This window comes from Trichosurus vulpecula, chromosome 1 (assembly GCF_011100635.1).
Source record: "Trichosurus vulpecula isolate mTriVul1 chromosome 1, mTriVul1.pri, whole genome shotgun sequence".
NCBI classification, from domain to species: Eukaryota; Metazoa; Chordata; class Mammalia; order Diprotodontia; family Phalangeridae; genus Trichosurus; species Trichosurus vulpecula.
In genome coordinates this window covers 189,424,635-189,446,709 of record NC_050573.1, presented here as the reverse complement: position 1 = coordinate 189,446,709, position 22,075 = coordinate 189,424,635, and the positions used below count along the sequence as shown (strand labels likewise).

The 22,075-nt window shown below is 35.3% G+C and overlaps 1 protein-coding gene across 1 annotated transcript in view; it reads right to left on the bottom strand.

Moving 5' to 3' along the window:
* The window catches only part of CDKAL1 (CDK5 regulatory subunit associated protein 1 like 1), a 695,070-nt gene that overhangs the window by 330,904 nt on the left and 342,091 nt on the right, over positions 1-22,075 (bottom strand). The window lies entirely within an intron of this gene.

Sequence of the window (22,075 nt, the reverse complement as noted above, 5' to 3'; positions counted from 1 at the left end):
TTTCTCAAAGAGAAGATAACTCACTCAATATTTCTCCACTAATATTCACATTGGGTGGGTATGCTCACTATGTTCTCTGTTTCCATTTGATGCTATGCAGCAGTGAGCTCCAGGCTACTGAAACAAGATGTCTGGTTTTCCCTTGAATGCCGGGTTAAATGACCTCTAAAATTCCTTCCATTGTTATTGTTAAACATTATTGAATGATTATTAAAGCATAAGGTAAAAATTATTCTTATCAAATGAATAACTATAAAAATGAGATTAGGAAGAAAGCTGCTAAAGAAAAGTAAAATACACATATATATATTCATTTTTATCTACATACATATATACAAACAGACATAGATAGATAGATAGATAGATAGATAACCTTTGTGGTTAAAAATGTATAACTATCCCCTAGAAAAAGCTTTAAGGGGACAGACAATCTTTTATAACATACCTAAGTAAAATGATTTTTGTCTTTTCTGAACATTAACTGAAATTTTACAGATATTCCCATTGATTGCCTAATCCCAGTATTTCAAATATTTATTAACTCTACCCATTTCTACTTTAAAAATGTTTAGGTTCACCTGAGAAGGTAGGAAAAAATGATATGATATCATGGCTTTCTTTCCCTTCCCTTATTTTATATATTCCAATTATATATTTCTTAATGAATTGAATGTCAATTTAAAAATGTTTAGATATTTATGCTTTAGTACATAGTCAATTTTTAAGTAGTATGTGCCATGTACCGCTGAGAAAAAGGTATATTTCTTTTTATCCCCATTCAGTTTTCTCCAGATGTCTATCATATCTACCTTTACTAAAATTCTAGAAGAAATGAGGAGCAATGGACTTCATTACAACCTGGAAAGACTTATATGAACTGATGCTGAGTGAGGGGAGCAGAAAAAGGACTTCATTATACACAATTACAGACACATGGTATCTGTAAGAACTAACTTTGATAGACTTGGCTCCTCTCATCAATGGAGGGTTCAAAGACAGCTCCAAAAGACTCATGATGGAAAAAGCTATGCATATCCAAAGAAAGAATTATGGAGTCTGAATGCAGATTGAGGCAAACTATTTGCTCTCTTTTTTTCCTTCTTTTTTTGGTTTCATTTCTTCTTTCTCATGATTCATTCCATTGGTTCTAATTCTTCTTTACAACTGGACTATTATGTAAATAAGTTCAATGTGAAAGTATATGCAGAACCTACACTGGACATGCCATCTTGTGGAGGAGGGAGGGAGAGAAAATTTGGAATCCAAAAACTTGTGAAACTGAGTATCGTAAACTAAAACTAAAAAATAAATTCATTTAAAAAAATAAAAAATAAAAATGTTTACATAAGGGGCAGCTAGGTGGTGCAGTGAGTAGAGCACCAGACCTGGAGTCAGGAGGACCTGCGTTCAAATCTGGCCTCAGATACTTGACACAATTATGTGCTGTGTGACCTTGAGCAAGTCACTTAACCCCAACTGCCCTGCCTTCTCCCCTCTAAAAAAGAGAAAAAAGAAAAAGAAAAAAAATTTAGGTTCACTTAAGATGGTACCCAAAAATGACTCCTGGCTATACTCACTGAGTTATGACAGCAAATCTCTCTCATTCTGCATTAAGTACATTAAAGTCAACCACTATTTTAACACAAGTATAGTTTTTTTCTAACTTAAGTGTAACAGAACTTAAGATTTTTCCAACATATGAAATTGTTACTGGTCAAAGATGGTGTACACATATTTAACTGGAACATATTATCAATTCCATTTGATCCATTTATAAGTTTCTCTATGCAAAAGAAAGCAGATGATGGCCATGTAAATCAAAGAATGATTGAAACTCAGAAGTGAAAAAGACCTCAAAGGTCAACTAGTTGAAGCTGAAATGGAAAATTGCTTATCTGACCTGTGATCTCAAAACTTACCATTACTCAGTGGAGGCCAGAAATTATTCCATTATTCAACACATATTAAATACATACTTGGTTAGGAGTACTATACTAAGTAATGAAGAAAAAGTGGGTTTTAGAAACCCAATTTTAAAAAAAATACAGTGAAATTCCATATTCTGGGGAATATTTTTTTCAGTAATGATGTAAAGGAGATCAAAATACGATAAATAGATAAATATACTTGGCTACACAAAGCTAACTGACAAATAGGGAAAGAATGTGAGACCAAATAAAATAGTTAGTACTTCTATAAAATGGCTTTTATAGTTGTGCTAAACATTGCATTTGGCACTCTGATAAATGGACATTAATGCTAGACCTAAAAAAGAGCCTGTATTTGATATTATCTTAAACTGAAATTAATGGTAGCTAAGGGAGAAAATGAATAATTGTTTGGAACAAAGATGAAAATATAAGGACCAAGAGGTGAAATTAGAATAATTCAAAATAGAGTCTGAAATCAGAAATTTAGCTAAAATATATAAACAAAATTATTTTGCACAATTCAATTCATATAACTGACTTTTTACTTTAAGATAAAATGAGACTATTAATATAGTAATATTTTAAAGTAAATGACATTGTAAGACGAAATTAGTTTCACTTGACATGAACATAATTGACCCCCTTTGAAAACATTCCCCAATTTATCCTCCATTTATCTTACTTGTACATAGTACATGGTGCAGAGAGAAAACATTGTTTAAATGTTCTCTCATTAGGCAGAAATTTTTGAGATGAGTAAATGAGTTTTTTTGCTTTTCTTTTCCCCCCAGCACTTAGCACAGTGCCTAGCACATAGCAGGTATCTAGGTGGCATAGTGTTAGAATACTGGCTGCGGAGTCAGGAAGACCTGATTTAAAATCCAGCCTCTGACACAACTAGTTGTGTGACCTTACACAAGCCATTTAAATCTTAGTTGGCTTCAATTTCTTCATCTGTAAAATGGGGACAAAAATAGCACCTGCTTCTCAGGGCTGTTGTGAGGCTCAAATGAGATAAAAAAGTGTAATATAAATGTTAGCTATTATTCTTAAGACATGGCTGTTGATTGCATTTAAAAGCCCCCAAAATGGCATTTATATTTTATCCTTCAGGGAAGAAGGAGAGCCACTGGTATTATTGAGTAGGAGAGTGACATGGTCAGGTCTATGCTTAAGAAAAATTACTTTGGCAGCTGTGTGGAGGGTGGGTTGACATGGGGAGAGTCTGGAAATAAGGAGACCACTTAGCAAATGATTGCAAATCGTGATGTAAGACTGAGCTGGGGGAGTGGATATGTGAGAAGGGAATGCATGCAAAAGAGCAGAAGTAGGAAGTACAAGATTTGGCAACTTGATTGTATAAGTAGGGCAAGGAATTAACTGTAGATAGATAATTTAGTACTTATAAACAATGATATCTATTACAGAAAATATGGATAATGTCTATAACAAATAGATATTTATCATAAGAAGTACTTATTATGTCAGGAGTTTTGCTAATTGCTAAGGCGGGAAAGAAGGGAGTAAGCATTTATAGAACGCCTGCCATGTGCCAGCCACATACAAGGGTGTCCTTCTCTTCAAAGACCTTACATTCTAATGGGAGAAAGACAATATAACATATGAAAGGGGCAGGGGAGGAGGGAAGGCAGCTGGAGTACATGTGGGAAAGTCCAGAGTTAGAAGTGGATCTAGGAGGGAAACTGAGAAACGAATGAAGGACTGAGAATTTCCAAGTCCATAATATCACTTAGGTCAATCTTCTTCCCTGTATTCCCACTGCCATCACTTCAGCTCAAGCCTTTATTAGGACTTGGCTGGACAATTACAATAGTCTTATTAGTTTCTCCACCTCTAGACCTATACCCCACCCCCCAAATCCATTCTAAAGATTGATAATGTATAATCTAACAGATCATTATGGCTCTGATTCATGTTACCTCTGATCTCTCATGTGAAAATCCGGCAAGGACTACCCTCTGAACAAGTGAAGCTGATATTCCTTAGGCTGACATTTAAGGTCCTCTATGATAATCTAGCCCCAATCCACCTTTCCAACCTACTCCCTCGTCATTCATTTCGATACATTCAATGATACAATCAGTCTATTACTTTTCTTCTACAAATTGGTACTACTGTCCAGAATTTTCTTTTTTCCTATTCACCTCTCTTAATATATTTAAGGACAAACTTGAATGCCAGCTTCACAAGGAAGCCTTCAACGACCTATCCAAGCAGATACAATCTTCTCAACTCTGAACTCTGAAAAAGCATTTTCCTTATATTGCTTCTCCTTTGGAATTTAGTACACTCTACCTTAAATTACCTAATATAAGGAATAATAATTTTTCTTAAGTATAGACCTGACCTCAAGAAGGGAATAACATACCCTGATAAGTTTAGAAATCTAACTTGTCCTACAGGAAGTAGGAGGGGAAGGGTGGAAAAAAGGGAGGGGAGTGGTCAGAAGGGAGGGGAGAAGTAGAAAGTGGGAAACTGTAAGATAAGGGAAGGGATTAAAGAGGGAGGGTAAACTGAGGAAGGCAGCTGTCAAAAGCAAAACTTTGTTGAGGAGGAGAAGGGGAAAGGGAGAAATAAAAGCATAAACAGGGGGAAATAGGATGGAGAAAAAGACACAGATAGAAATCATAACTCTGAACATCAATGGGATGAACACTCTCATAAAACAGAAACGGATAGCAGAATGGATTAAAAACCATAATCCTACAATATGCTGTTTACAAGAAACACATTTGAAACGGGGATACATACAGGGTAAAGGTAAAAGGCTGGAGTAAAATATATTGTGCCTCAGCTAAAGTAAAAAATATTTATAGCGGCTTTTTTTGTGGTAGCCAAGAACTGGAAATCAAAGGGATGCCCATCAATTGGGGAATGGCTGAACAAGCTGTGGTATATGAAGGTAATAGAATACTATTATGCCATAAGAAATGGGGATGATACGGACTTCGTAACAACCTGGAAAAACCTACACGACATAATGCTGAGTGAGCGGAGCAGAGCCAGGAGAACATTGTACACAACCACAGATATATGGATTCCGTGAGGACCAACCCTGACAGACTTCGCTCTTCTCAGCAACACAAGGTGCAAGGACAACTCCAAGGGACTCACGATGGAGAATGCTATCTACATCCAGAGAAAGAACTGTGAAGTTTGAATGCAGATTGAGGCACACTACATGCTTGTCTTTTCTTCTTCTCTTTTGTTTTTGTTTTTGATTTTTTTTTTTTGGTTCTGTTTCTTCTTTCTCATGATTCATTCCATTGGTCATAATTCTTCTCCACAACTTGACTAGTGTATAAACTAATTCAATGTGAAGTTATACATGGTAGCTATATGAGATTCCATGCCATCTTGGGGAGGGAGGGAGGGGAGAAAATCTGGAACTCAAAATTATGTAGAACCGTGTGTTGTAAACTAAAAATAAAAAAATTAAAATTGAAAAAAAATTAAAAAAAAGTATAGACCTGACCATGTCACTCTCCTACTCAATAATATCGGTGGTTCTTCCTCTTCCCTGAAGGATAAAATAATAATATTACAGGCCTGCACAACCCACAGCCCGCTTACAATCCACTGGCCGATTGTAGCATGCCAAAGGACTTCCTCTACATACAAAGATTTTTCCTCTGCGTTTTTCTAGGCCCCCCAAAATCATCTGGCCTGCTACAAGTGGACCAAGGGTCATAAGTGCAGGTCTGACCTCTTATACAGCATTAGTAGGCCATAGTAGGTACTGAAGAAACAACTGCTGAATTTTAAAGAGTGAACAGATTCTTTTCTGCTTATACTTGATAAGGTTTACAATTTATAGAGAATTAAAACAGCATGGAAGGCAAATACAGTCAATTTTAGTAAGCACACTAATTTAAATTTACTAAGGATGATGGCAGATTTCTTTATACTATGCATTTTTCTTTACATCTTCCTCATATAGGCCCAAATGAATTTGACAATTATTCTAAACCTTTACGATAGTTCACCTTATCAATCTCCTACTCAAGAACTTACAAATATCTCTCTAATCTCTAACTGAAGAACATGATTCTCGATGCAGTATTTGAGACTTTATAATTTACTCTCAACACACACTCACTCTCTCTCTCTCTCTCTCTCTTTATCTTACCATTTCAATCCCATTCAATTCAATTCACATTTCCTAAGCTCCTTCAATATGATGGGCAAAATTGTCCACAGTATTCAAGCCAATTTCTGTACTGCACACTGCATATTTAGGATAGTCCACAAGCCTCAAAATCCTAAACCCATAAATTTAGCCCACTAATAAGAGCTCCATACTTAGCTCTTGTTTAGTTATCTCTCTATGTCTGACTCAGTATCCAATTTACAAGTACTTGGGGACCTCCTGCTATGAGAAAGATGAAAAACAACCATGCCTGCTGCTAGATTACAAAAATAAAAGAGGAAAAAATAACATCATAGAAACTATTTTTATTGTTTTTATCATCTCTGTATTAGAAACTATAAAACCTCTGACTGGTGCTTCTAAGACCAATATTTCAGAAAATAATACCATGAAGCTCAGATAGTTGATGTCCAAACAGGTTCATGTCAATTCCATTCAGGATGAAGGAAAAAGAAACAAATGTTGCCAAATGGAAAAGTACAAAATGCTGGAAACTATTGCTTTATGGATTCTAATATTGTATAATAATAATAAAACCACACAACTTTCTCCCTTTCAAGTCAACATCCTAAACAGGAGTTTTTAATCCATTTTCATCCAAGGCAAAATATTGCTGGGTCAAATATGCATCAATCATTACATAGTAGGAAAATACAAGAACTATCAAACTATAGGGTGGTCTTTCTCACAGGAAAGATGTCAGATCAATTTTACTTTGATCTCTTTCATAGAAACAGCCCAGGGAAACTTCTCCACCCCATAAAAATAATAAACTGTAAGGTCACATAACTTTCCAGCCCAGAAATCACCTCTGGTGAGAAACCCTAACTTCAAATCTACTGAGTGAGCAAATTAACCATTGAAATGCTGAATTAAAATTATAGCAGCAAGCATAGATCAATGGAAGGAATATTAGGCTAGAATTTAGGAGAGATTTGTGTTCAAATAATAGCTATATGGAAAGACAACTATTCTTGGAGTCTGAAGAGCCCCAGCTTCAAATTCTAGAACTAATGCCTCTGTGACGCTGGTTATTTAATAACAATCTATCCTACCACACCCTCAACTGCCTCATATGAGAATACATAAAATAAGAATAATAACACTTGAATTATCTACCTCAGAAGTGCACAGAAAATATTTTGTAATTTTGGAAATACTATTTATATGTTAGCTGTTATAGGAAGGAGAACAGGAAGCAAAATATTCATTATAAATCTAATATTCCAATTAAATAATTAAGAAGCCCAAACACTTAATATGAGGCAGCTTAGGTGGCGCCAAAGATGGAGAAAGAGAGTCAGGAAGACCTGAGTTAAAATCCTTCCTCAGACCATTACTAGCTATGTGGCCCCCAGGCAGGGGGAAGGGGGAGGGGGGAAGAGGAAGAGAAACCTCTCTAAATTTCCTTATCTGAAAAATGGAGATTATAATAGCACCTATCTCACAGGGTTGTTGTGAGGATCAAATTAATTAACATATGTAAAGTGTCTCACTTCAAAAATCCTGCAATCATTAGCTTAGTAGCTATCAATAATAGCTGTCAATATTATTAACATTACTGACATTAATATGAAGAAGTCAGGCAATAAAAAGGAAAACTATTAACAAAAAAGTACTACATTTAAAAAGTATATTTTCTTAAATTCCAAGAAAAATGTTTTTTTTTTTACTAAAGGAGGTAATAAAAATGAACAACTTCCCTAAACAACTTATTAAAGGGCAAAATACCAAGCTAAGACTCTAAATTCAAAACATCTGATATGAAAAGAAATATCTCTGTGGAAATATCTTTGTCTTTATAGATGTGGTTCTTTAAAATTGCATATAGACAATGAGAAAGTTCCTTTTTCATACCAGGCAATATAAATAGTAGAATTGCTACACTTAAGTAAAGAGAAACTACTAGTATTAACTCTACAAATCCATAATGCTATGTATAGTGACTCAGGGATATAGATAGTAGAGATGAAGGGGCCTCCCCAGCTACTGCTTAATAGGAAATGTAAAAGTACATATATAAATCAATCCATTCTTTATAAAAGAACATTACAAACGAGATGATAGGAATACTAAAACAAAAACCAAACTCCCAGCCCTCAAGAAGCTTACGCTGTATTAGGAGATTCATGTACACGTGTAAGTACATATACACTATATACAAACAAAACCAAGACAAAGCAGAGAGTTCATTCCTTCTCCCCCATTACTCTCACCTGGCACATAGACCCCCTCAGGTTGAATATACTATCTTTTGGTGAACTTTCTTCCTCTCCAAGGTTATCCTTTATGTGCATTATACTCTGAATTTACTTGCACAAAAAAGGTTTTCTGTTTGTTTATGTGATTTTGATTTGCTAGGACTTTGCCATACCCTAGGGTTTGTTCTTTGTTTTTCAAGTATAATGAAAAACTTCAAATTGACCATCTTGATCTCATACTGTATAATGGAATGATGCTTCCAGTTAGTAAAAAATTTTGAAACTGACTGAAATAAAGTATATATAGCACAAGAGACTTTGTATGAAACAGCTGTCCCATAGTTTAAGATACTATAATTTTTATGTTAAATGATATACATAAAATCAATAATTAAAATTTTCATTTAATATAAAAGTAAAACAGAAAAACTAAAATTTAAATCTTATGTATGTCTTATAGATGATTAATAGTGTGACTATGGTAACACTGTGGCTATTCAGTTGTTTCAGTTATGTCCAACTCTTCAAGACTCCATTTGGGACTTTCTTGGCAAAGATACTAGAGTGGTAAGCCATTTCCTTCTCCATCTCATTTGATAAATGAGGAAACTGAGGCAAACAGGGTTACATGACTCACCCAGGGTCACACAGCTAGTAGGTGTCTGAAGCTGGATTTTAAATTAAGCCTTCTGGACTAAAGGCCTAGTGAGCTATCCATGATACCACCTAGCTGCCCCACAGTAATCTTACTTTTTCATTTTTTATTGTAATGTTGAGACTATTAACATTTCCAATGACTGTTGCGAAACTCAGGGAATACAAAATATTCTTCTCTATTAATACATTCAACAATGGCACTCATCCAATTTGAATTGTTCATTTCTAGGAAATTTTTGCATTATGCAGACAAATATATTGCACATGCAAATTGAAACTATTTTGTAATATTAGTTTTTAAAAGTCAACCATTAATCTTTAATTTTAGAAACAGTAATAGATTTTTAACAAGAATTTTCTCTTACTAATAATAACTGCATGTATAGGCAACCTCTATTCATGATAAAGCAATAAAAATAAAGTACATTTGAGCTGAAAAAATCATCTCATCTTTTTGAATAAATATATGTGTGTTATGAAAGCTACAAGGCAAAAAGTGGTAATTCTAAATATCATCACCATGTAGGTGACCCACCTAAACTACACATTCAACCATTATCTCCTAAAGTCCATGCCCACATTTCTCAATCCCAGATGTGCATCTCCACCTAGATGCCCCACAGTTTCATCAAACTCAAAATGTATCAAGCAGAACTCATTATCTTTCCCCCTTCATTATTCAACCTTTGAAAGTTAGCCAAACCAGAGAAATAATGCATACAAAAACAACATTGAAAAAGGAAAAGAACCACAAAACAACTGAAACTGATAACTGAGAACTTATAATGACCAAGTTTGGTTGGTTGTTGTCCTTTGTTCTCCAAGAGGACCAAAATGACATCACTATAGAGTCGAGTTTCGATGTGTCTGAGTGTGGTTGATCAGATCAATAAAAGCCAGAATGGTCTACCACAGGTCAGGCACAAATAGTCCATGTGGACATTTGGGGTGGATACTCCAAACTTGCACATCCTGCATTTCCTTTGAGCTGTTTCAATTCTGCTTTGCTCACAAAACACAGCACCTTCCCTGACGTGGGCACGCCATGCTGAGCAGTCCTGTGCCAATGTCTCCCATGTCACACAAATGACCAAGGCTAGTCCCAGGGGAAAGAGGAGAAGACATCTTTTCCATTCCCCCTTTTAAGTCCCTTTTTATATGTTGTCCTCCCAAATTAGAGTCTAAGTTCCTTGAGGGGAGGGCCAAATCAGATTGCCACTAACCTGAAGTAATACAATTGTTTACTTTATTTCAAGAAAGTTGAAAAAGCATCAAAATTAGACTATCTGTGCTTACATAGTTGAAATAATTCAGTAAGGTCTAAAAATCTTAGAAGATTGACTAAGAAAAAAAAGCACATTAAGTAGGGCTTATGATGGTTCCATATGTCTAAAATGTTTCTGTAAGAGGACTGAGTATGAACTTCTTAGCATTAAACGTATGAAGAAATCCAATCAAGAAAACTGTATTGAAGATGTTATAGGCACAAGCAGAACCAAGCAGTGAATAACGTAGATGTTTTTAAATAAATAAAAAAAATTAAAGTAGCTTCTTTAACTTCTAGCAAAACCATTCAATCTTTAACATCCCTGCCTTTGTAGACAGGGCTGTTCCCTGTGCATGGAATATACTAGCTTCTCACCTTTGTCTCCCAGAATCTATAATATCTTTCAAGACTCAGCTCAAAAGCCAGCTCTTCTTCAGCAATTAGCACTTCCCCCAAATTACCTTGTATTTGCTTTGTCAGTTCAATCCAGTTCAGTTGTTTTTCAATCTTGCCAAACTCTGTGTGCCCCATTTGGGGTGTTCTTGGCAGAGATATTGGAATGGTTTGTCATCTCCTTCTCTAGCTCATTTTAAAAATGAGGAAACTGAGGCTAACAGGGTCAAATGACTTGCCAGGGTTACACAGCTAGTACGTATCTGAGGCCAGATTTAAACTGATAAAGATGCCTTTCCCTGACTTCAGACCTAGTACTCTACCAATGTGCCAATTAGCTACCCTTGCTTTGTGTATCCTTATACAAAATAAAAGCTATCTCTCCCAAGTGGATGTAAACTTCTTGAAAGCAGTGAAAATTTCAATTTTTTTTTTCCGTTTTCCTCAGAGGTAGGGGCTTAATAAATGCTTTCTAATTGATTGATGCAAGGCATTATTAGCATTTGAGGTCACCCTCAAATACTGCCAGTGGACTACAAGTTCTGTGAAGTTGCAAGCTGGAAGGGGCACGAGTGAGGGCCTAGTCATGGATCAGGTAGCTGTTATCCAAGGACCAACCTGGTTCAAAAGAAGTTTGTCATTATTTCTTAATGAGCTTTTTCAGATATGAGAACTATCTAAAATTATATGTCATAAATGAGTTGAAATCTGCAAAGAAGTGCTTACATCAATAAAATCCAAACCTCTAATTATTTCATATTGAATAATTACTGAACTCGCAGGATACAAATGGCCAACATGTTTAATTTGTTTCAAGAAACCAAATGAAAATATGAATATAAAAGTTTTTATAGTAAGTCTTAACCATCGGAACCGAATTTTAATATTAATTAGAAGTGTAAATTTGGACTATAATTTCAAGTTTTTTGAATATGATGAATTTGAGATATATTTTCAACTTTTCATGAAATCAAAAAGTAAGTTCTGAAGAGAGAATGATAACCTTAGCCAGAGATGGAAGAGCCCTTGAGAGTTCATGTAGCCTGACCTCATGATTTTACAAATGAGGCTCAGAAAGGTTCAGTGATTTGCCTAAGAGTATACAGGGAGTGATAGCATGGTTTTAAAAATAGGTTCTTTAACTACAAGTACTTTAAACACTCTTTTTTCAGCATGCTACTACTAGCTTCATACCACTTAAAAGACCAGATAATGAGGTTAAAGGCAACTATAGCCAACTGCCAAGCTGCATCTAAAAGCCCTATGAACCACCAGGTTGAATTTCTGTTTGGTTGTTCTAAATCAGCAACATCAGGCAAAGAGCGGCTCAAGAATTCTACTTAACCTGATACCCCTCAAAACGGAAAGCTGAAACAGTCAAGAAGTCCAACACTATTTTCAGACTTCAGTGGAAAGAATGGAATCAATGTAGTATCACACTTCAGTCAATAATGAAGGTCTATAAACCAATGGTAGTTAAGACCTCCAACACGCAGCTACAAGACTATCCAAAGAAATCACACTGGCTACTTGAGCATTTCAGTCACTGGTATCTACAAGCCCTACTACAAATTAAAGAGGTAATAGGGGTTGTTGTTTGTTTTTTTTTAAATGATGTATTAGAATATAAGTAAACTAATTTTGAAGACAGTTGAGGGGAGATAATTGTTTCAGGCATGTGCAAATGCAAAAGGACAAATGCAGGTTTTGCATGATAAACAGAACATCAAAGGGGGGGAAGAGAAAAGGACAACTATTATTACTAACCTACCATGTGGCAGGCATTATACTAATCATCTTACTTATATTATCTCATATGAACCTCACAACAACCCTGGGAGGTAGATGCTATTATTACCATCATCATCCCCATTTTACAACTGAGGAAACCAAGGCAGAAAGAGATTTAGTGGTTTGTCCAGTGTTGCATAAATAGTTAATAAGAATCTTAGGCCAATTTTGAACTCAAGTCATCCCGACTCTAGGGCCAACTCTCTATCCACTGTGCCACTTAGCTGCTAAAGGGAAGGGCAGAAGAAAATGACAAGTCGATATGTTCATTCAGATGTTGCAAGATCCTTAAAATTAGTTTGAATCCAAAGTCTTGGATTGTCCCAAACTCAGATATTCAGTTGAATAGTCCAGTGCCACTAAGAAATGATGGCAAACAGACCAACAATCAATGGTAAAAAATCAGGGTGAGATCAAGCTCTCTTTTAAAAATAAAGATTTTTGGAAGTAGCTAAGACGTAGTTATAAAAAAAAAAACAAACAACTTGAGCTCTGCTAATGCTGACAATAGTCATAAAACAAAGAACAGTCTTCAGAGGTGAACACAGTTAAAAGGATTCTTCAACTTCAGCTTCTACTTACGCTAAAACCTCTGTCATCTCAAGGGGGTATCTCTGGATTTCAAAAGAGGTTGCATATTTCTTTTTAAATGCATGAATTCAAAATAGTATTACTGTCATGAATGTGGTGGTGGACACAACTTAATGACATTTAGCTAACTGTGATAGAAACCACTACAAGTTAGAATCCCATGAGCAGAATGCAGTTTTATTTCATTTTAATATTAATTTTAAAAATGAACCTCATGCAAAGTATTCTTTTGAATGCTCATGAAAGCTTGCTTTAAGAAGACTGTCACTTGTTTAGACTCTGAAAACTGCTTTATGAAAAGACATCTTAGTAAGACTAAAGGGGAAAAATAGAAAGAAAAAACTTGGATGTATTTTCCTTCTTTTCTAAGAAGTACATCATATCCCAAGCCTAAGCTGATTCTGTGCTCAAGAAATGACATCTCTGACACTGACAGAGATGTTATGAAGAAAGCTATATGACCAAGGTTGGGCAAAGGCCAGTATTACCACTGCATCAAACAATAATTCCTTCCACTTAGTCCTCAGATGCTGTGGTACTAGCAGTCGCGTGTTATATGGTTTTGTGCCTCAATCATCAAAATATACAAAAAAGCAGAAAACAGGCAGGGTAGACAATGAGTACAAGCTGATTAGGCCAAAATTTCAGTAACAAGAGGTCTAGGGGAAAAAAAAAACAACAACTTAGTATTCTACTAAAACTATAATATTTAATTTAAAAAATAAATTTTAAATATATCTTTTGTTTCTATTACTAATATTTCCCAACGTATCCCTTCCTTTGTCTTCACACAGCAAGCTATCTTTGTAACAAAAAAAACAGAAATGAGGGGGAAATAAAAACAACTAACCCATCGAAAAAGTCTAAGATATGCAGTGTATCACAACTATATTCCCCCATGTCTTCAAAGAAGTGGGAGGCGTTGTCTCTATCAAGTCCCCTCATAGAAGTGACTCATGCTGAATCCAGCCTCATTAAATGAGAGACCAGACATAGATTCTACCCAGACAGATATATAGCAAAGCAAAGGAAAACAAAAATCCAAGTGGGGTTAGTTCTGTCCCCATTAAATTCTTCTAGGTAAAGGTGCTGAATGAAAAACTGGGAACAGCAATGGTTCCACAGATTGGAGGCCTTAGGTTTCAAAATTCCCCTCTGAGACTTATTATCTATGTGACCTTGAGCAACTTATTTAACTCTCTTGGGCCTGAGATTACTCATCTGTAAAATGAGAGCATTTGACTAGATGGGCTTTGAGGTCATTTTCAGCTCTAGATCATAATCCTATGACATTGGCCAGGCCTTTTACTCTGAGGTTACCAGCCTCTTGGTAGGCTGAGGAAAGGAGGAAATATGCGTAGACAGCATCTTTACAGCAGGGAAAAGGGGAGAATCCAAGGAATAAGAAGAAAAACTAGAAGGAAGCACCTGAGAATACAGGGAAAAACTGAATTACCCCAAATCTAATGAGCAAAAGCATTAGGATAAGCCTAGTACACAAAAGATCATTAGAGAAGGTAAGACACACATACATACATGAAACAAATTAACCTTGATCAAAAGAAAATTCTGCAGATTCACCAGATATTTTGGTAAAAAATAGAAAGAAACTCCAGAATGGTTTTTAAATAAAAAAAAAAACTATCAAAATAAATTATTTTAAAATTAGGTCAGAAATTAGAGGGTTCAAGACAGAATTTAAAAAGATAAACAGGATATAGAACTTGAAAGGCATGATATAGAATCTTTCCAAAAAAAAGGAAAGACTCTAAATAAGAGAAGGAAAGATCTGAAAAACATAATATAGAAGTGAGAGAAAATTTGGCAGAAAGAAGGCAAAAGGTAGTAGCACACTTTAAAGAATACATGAATTCAACACAAACCAAACAAACTGATCTTGAAAAGAGATGTAACAGAAATAACTTAAGAATTATAGGCATCTCAGAGGCACATAATAACTGAAAAAATATGAATACCACTATAAATTATCCAGTTTTGAAGATGGACAAAAAAAGTACTGAACAATCCAACTCACAGATCGGTAACAGGAAAATCACATGCTTGAAACTCTAAGATATATGGTAGTTAAATGTCATAATTTCAACAACAACAAATTTTTTAAACACTTAGAGAAAAAACATTAGTTTAGAAGGAAAGCCAATTCACATAATGTAGGACCACTTCATAGTTGTGAAAAATCAGGATAAAGAAATAGAATTCAGAAGTAATAAAAAGGGAAGGGAAATAAGGAGGACAAAACAGTGAAAAACTTATTGGGGAAAGGGTGTCACAAAAGAACATAAATTAAACTAAGTGGGTAGAGAAAAGTCAAAAGAGAGAGAAATAGATTAAGTAAATAAATTAACAACTTAAGTAGTCAGGATCTTGACAGGGCACATAAACAGAAATAGGACACAAAATATGAAATCAATGTAAGAAAAACTAATTACAAGGACAAAGTACTATACTAAAAAGAGGAAGTGCATAAAAATAAGTATAAAAGAAACAAATGGAGGAAAACACAAGCCTAATCATCATAATCATAAATATGAACATCACACTTTAGAGATAAACACTCCAATGAAATGAAAGCCAGTAAAAGAAAGACTAAAAAAATCAAAACTCAATAAACTATTACATAGAAAACACAAAACGAATATGAGAATTGAGAACAAAATTTACTATCCATCAGGTAATTCCAAGAAAACAACAGTTGCAATCTTGCCATCAAAAAAAAAATAAAAATTCACAATATCAAGAGAATAATAAACAGGGAAACTGAAGTGCAAAAGAACACAGATAAAAACACAAAGATTATAGGAGACTTTAATGTTCTTTCACAGAGCTAGACAAAGAGAATATGAAAAGGAAAATGAAAACTAAAAACTTTTTGAAAATTTAAAACTGAAAGACATGGCATCTTTTCTACGGGAACATTAAGAAAAATACACATTTTTCAGCAACATATGTTATCTTTGCAAAAACAATATGTCAAGACATATAAATTACAAATGAATTTAATAAAGCAGAAATACTAAATATTTTTCATATACCAAAAACTGATAAAAAGTAATTAGCATGGCATGGAATACACACACACACACACACACACACACACACACACACACACACACACAAATATATATATATGTAAAAGTTAAGGTAAAATTGTCATTTTTATTATATTGGTCCTGCCAACTCATGAACAATTAATATTTACCCAATTATTTAAATCTGATTTTATTTGCATAAAGTTTTTTACAATTTTGTTTACATAGTTCCTGGGTTTCTTTTGGCAGGTACGCTCCCAAGTTGTGCATAGTAGATTAGCAGTTTCATGGAAAAATCATCTTTGTTATTGTACTCTTTTATGGAAATGCTTGCTTTATTCCACTAAAATGTATTAATGTAATTTTTATAAAAGGAAAAAAAAATCAATTAGTACGGGGACAGAAGCAAGCTACAGACCTAAATGGAGATTTAATAAGATAACATCCTGAATAGTCAGATTGGTAAATTAAAATAAAAACAGGAAACAATTAATAACCATATGGAAGAATGACAGAACATATTAATATTATTGAAATGCAACTAAAACAGTCTTCAGAAGAAAAAAAATCTTTGAAAACATTATTATGGACCTGTGATTTAGGTGTAGGGAATTCCTGGTGAGGAAACTCCCTCAACCAAAGTTGATTAGTAGTTGTTCTGCAATTTATAGAGTTGCCTAGCACACTGAGGGGTTAGGTGACTTTCTTAGGGTAATAAAGCAAATACTTGTCAACAGCAGAATCTAAACCTAGGTTCTGTTTATTTCAGGTCTAGCATTCTATCCACTGTTGCCACACTGTATTTATGAAAACAAATATGCTTAAACATATAATAATAATAATAATAATCATATATACATATAAACACGCACATGTACATATGTGTGTATACATATACATACATGCATATGGATGAAAATATGTGTATAAAAGCACGCAATTTTAAAAATTAGAAAAACCAAAACCAAAAGAAAGGAAAATAAACACAAAAGAGCAAATCTTGAAAATTAGAAGGCAAAATTGAAAACAAAAAGCAATGACAAGAAAGTAAAAGCTGGTTCTTTGTAAAGAATAACAAAATGAATAAACTTCATCAAAAATGAGGGAAAAAATCAAACTACTACAATAAAAAAACTGACAAGATGAAAACAGCAGAAAAGAAAAAGAATTAGAGGAACTTATTAAAAACAATAACATGCCAGGAAAACTGAGCTCTTAAAAGAAATGGCTAACCACAAAAATAGAAACTACCTAAATTCATACAATATGAAAAAGAAACAACACCAAATCTCAGAAAACCAAACTGAGTAAGCAGTAAAGAAACAAAGTAAAACAAAATGAAACTTGGACCAATTGGATTCACAGGCAAATTTAATCAAATGTATAAATAATGCGTATTCCCCAAAAATTATTCTCAAAAATTGAGAAATAAAACATTAAAACATGTTCTTTAGAGAAAATTGGGTCCTAAGTGCTCTAAAAAGGAAAGGCAAAAATAAAGAATGAACTAAAGATCAAACTTATTAATGCAGGTTGATATAAATATTTAAATAAAATCCAAAAAGATTACATCTATCTATCTATCTATCTATCTATCATGACTGAGTTGGGATTTCTGCCAAGCAGGCATGCAAAGATGAATGTTAAACAAAAGAAAAGCAATTAACATAACTAATCTTATTAAAAACAAAAACTAAAGCCACATAATTATACATCACTATATCAGCCTTAGTACCATGTATAGAACATAATAGTCACTTAATAAATGCTAGTTGGCTAACTAGATACAGAACAAGGTTTTAACAAAAAACTCATTTATGTTAAAAAGTAGTAAGGAACAAAAAGGACATTTTAATATCACTGTAGGTAGTATCACTGATTTTTTTTTAAATGATATTAGCATGGCCCCAAAATGGGCAAAGAACATAATTCCACTAATGCAATGATTCTTTAATTCTTTGAAGAATGTTTCATAATAGTTATTTATGGGGAGGCAGAGCCAAGATGGCGGCTGGTAAGCAGGGAATAGTCTGAGCTCTGTACGGAGACCCTCCAAAAACTTATAAAAAAATAGCTCTGAACCAATTCTAGAATGGCAGAACCCACAAAACAGCAGAGGGAAGCAGGGCCCCAGCCCAGGACAGCCTGGGTGGTCTCTGGGTGAGGTCTATCCCACATGGAGCTCGGAGCTCGGAGCTGGGAGCTGGGAAAGGAGTGGAGCAGAGCCCATCCTGAGCGGTGTGGACCATCCAGACCAGAAGCCGGGCGGAGGGGGCCCTAGGGCCCTGATTCAGTAATCTGCGGCAGTTACGAGACTTCTCAACCCACAAACACCAAAGACTGTGGAGAAGGTTAGTGGGAAAAGCTGCGAGAGTGGAAGGAGTTCACGGTTCAGCTTCCAGCCCCGGGGGCAGCGGAGGTGGGTCAGCTACAGCTGTTGTTGCTTCCAGCTCCATGCCCACCTGGTGGGAGGAATTAAGTGGCGGATCAGAGCAGGGGTGCACAGCCTGCTGAAGATCTAAGCCCAGTTCGGGTTGGGGGTCCTTGGGGAAGGAGCAGTGCGGGTCTGACAGAGCTGGCACCTCCCCCCAAATGTAAAACATAGAACTCGTTAGTCTACAAGCAGTCATACCCCACTGAAAAACTCAAGGGTCAAGTTAGTTGGCTGGGAATATGGCCAGGCAGCGAAAACGCACGCAGATTCAGTCTCAGACTTTGCATTCTTTCTTTGCTGACAAAGAAGACCAAAACATACAGACAGAAGAAATTACTAAAGTCAAAGAGCCTACAACAGAAACCTCCAAGAAAAACAGGAACTGGTCCCAGGCCATGGAAGAGCTCAAAAAGGAGTTGGAAAAGCAAGTTAGAGAAGTAGAGGAAAAATTGGGAAGAGAAATGAGAAGGATGCAAGAAAACCATGAAAAACAAGTCAATGACTTGCTAAAGGAGACCCAAAAAAATACTGAAAAATACACTGAAGAAAACAACACCTTAAAAAATAGACTAACTCAAATGGCAAAAGAGCTCCAAAAAGCCAATGAGGAGAAGAATGCCTTGAAAGGCAGAATTGGCCAAATGGAAAAGGAGGTCCAAAAGACCACTGAAGAAAATACTACTTTAAAAATTAGATTGGAGCAAGTGGAAGCTAGTGACTTTATGAGAAATCAGGATATTATAAAACAGAACCAAAGGAATGAAAAAATGGAAGACAATGTGAAATATCTCCTTGGAAAAACCACTGACCTGGAAAATAGATCCAGGAGAGATAATTTAAAAATTATTGGACTACCTGAAAGCCATGATCAAACAAAGAGCCTAGATACCATCTTTCAAGAAATTATCAAGGAGAACTGCCCTGATATTCTAGAGCCACAGGGCAAAATAGAAATTGAAAGAATCCATCGATTGCCTCCTCAAATAGATCCCAAAAAGAAATCTCCTAGGAATATTGTCGCCAAATTCCAGAGCTCCCAGATCAAGGAGAAAATACTGCGAGCAGCCAGAAAGAAACAATTTGAGTATTGTGGAAACCCAATCAGAATAACCCAAGATCTGGCAGCGTCTACATTAAGAGATCGAAGGGCTTGGAATGCGATATTCCGGAGGTCAATGCAGCTAGAATTAAAACCTAGAATCACCTGCCCAGCAAAACTGAGTATCATGTTCCAAGGCAAAATATGGATTTTCAATAAAATAGAGGACTTTCAAGCTTTCTCAGTGAAAAGACCAGAACTGAATAGAAAATTTGACTTTCAAACACAAGAATCAAGAGAAGCATGAAAATGTAATCAAGACACGGAAATTGCAAGGGACTTACTAAAGTTGAACTGTTTTGTTTACATTCCTACATGGAAAGATGATGTGTATGATTCATGAGACCTCAGTATTAGGGTAGTTGAAGGGAATATGCATATATATATGTTTATGTATATATATAAGTGAATGTGTATGTATGTATGTATCTATGTGTATATGTATGCATGTGTATGTATGTATATATATATGTGTGTGTTTTTATGTATATATATACATATATATATATGTAAAAGAGAGAGAGCAGACACAGGGTGAGTTGAAGATGAAGGGAAGATATCTAAAAGAAATAAAATGAAATTAAGGGACTAGAGAGCAACATACTGAGAGAGGGAGATAGGGAGAGATAGAATAGGGTGTATTATCTCGCATAAAGGTGGCAAGAGGAAGCAGTTCTGTGGGAGGAGGGGAGAGGGCAGGTGAGGGGGGAATGAGTGAACCTTGCTCTCATCAGATTTGGCCTGAGGAGGGAATACCATACATATACAGTTGGGTATCTTACCCCACAGGAAAGAAGAGGGAGGAAGATGAAAAAAAAATAAAATAAAATAAAAGGGGGGTGGGGATGATGGAGGGGAGGGCAGATGGGGGTGGAGGTAATCAAAACAAACACTTGGGAAAGGGGACAGGGTCAAGGGAGAAAATTCAATAAAGCGGGATGGGTTGGGAAGGAGCAAAATGTAGTTAGCCTTTCACAACATGAGTATTGTGGAAGGGTTATACATAATGATACATGCGTGGCCTAGGTTGAAGTGCTTGACTTCTTAGGGAGGGTGGGTGGGAAGTGAAGAAGGAAGAGAATTTGGAACTCAAAGTTTTAAAAACAGATGTTCAAAAACAAACAAAAAAAAGTTTTTGCATGCAACTAAAAAATAAGATACACAGGCAATGGGGCATAGAAATTTATCTTGCCCTACAAAAAAGGAAGGGAAAAAGGGATGAGAGGGGAGGGGGGTGATAGATGGGAGGGCTGACTGGGGAACAGGGCAACCAGAATATAACCCATCTTGGAGTGGGGGGGAGGGTAGAAATGGGGAGAAAATTTGTAATTCAAACCGTTGTGAAAATCAATGCTGAAAATCAAATATGTTAAATAAATAAATTTAAACTTTGTGAAAAAAAATAGTTATTTATGTAAATTTTGAGTGTATGTTTTGTTGATTAAATCTCAGATAGTTTATGCATTTTGCAGTTATTTACCCTAGTCTATTACTTCCATCTGGATTTTGGTTTTGCCATAAAAAATGCTATTAATTGTAGGAGTAAAGGGTATTATTTTAGACCTTTCTACTTAACTGATGCTATTGCTAAATTAGTTTCCTTGCTAAATCTGCTATTTTCCAACTAAACAGTCAAACCTACAAGTAGGGATAATTTAATCTCTTTGTCAGTAAGCATACCTTTAATGTTTTTTTCTTATGTCATTGCTATAAGTACCATTTTCAAAACTCTTAAATTCAAATATTGGTATGAAAAAGTAGCATTCTTCCTTTAGCTCTATATTTGTTGGGAAGGCTTATGTTTCCCCATTCCTTGAGGTAGCTAGGTGGTGCAATGGACAGAGCACTGGACCTGAACTCAGAAAGATATGAGCTCAAATGTTATCTATGACCCTGGGCAAGTCACTTAACCTCTATTTTCCTCGATTTCCTCAACAACAAAATGGAGATAGTAACAGCATCTACCTTATTGAGTAGTTGCGACGATCAAATAAGGTAACATTTATAAAGTGCTTAGCACAGCGCCTGGCACATAGTAGGCTAATAATAAATGCTTATTCTCTTTCACCTCATTGCAAATAATACTAGCTGCTGGGAGGTACGTGTGTATATTTATGTACATGTATGTATATATGTATGTATGTATACACACATAATTGCATACCATATCTGGAAATATTTCAAATAATAGGGGAAAAAATCCTTCCTTTTTTTTTTTTTTAAACTAGGAAAACTTCTCAAGAGAGGCAGTGCAGCAAAGTAAAAAAGTCAGAGTTGGAGACAAAGGGTTTAAATGTGAATCCTGGCTTTTCTACTTGCCACCTAAATGACCTTGGGCAAATCACTTAACCTCTAGATGGGGAGAGACTGAGGATTAGAAAAAGAAATAAAACTATATATATTTCCCTAGCACTTTTTCCCCTAAGATTTCCCTAAAGTAAAGATCCAAACACGTCACTCACTTATTCAACAAACTCAAAGGGTTGCTAT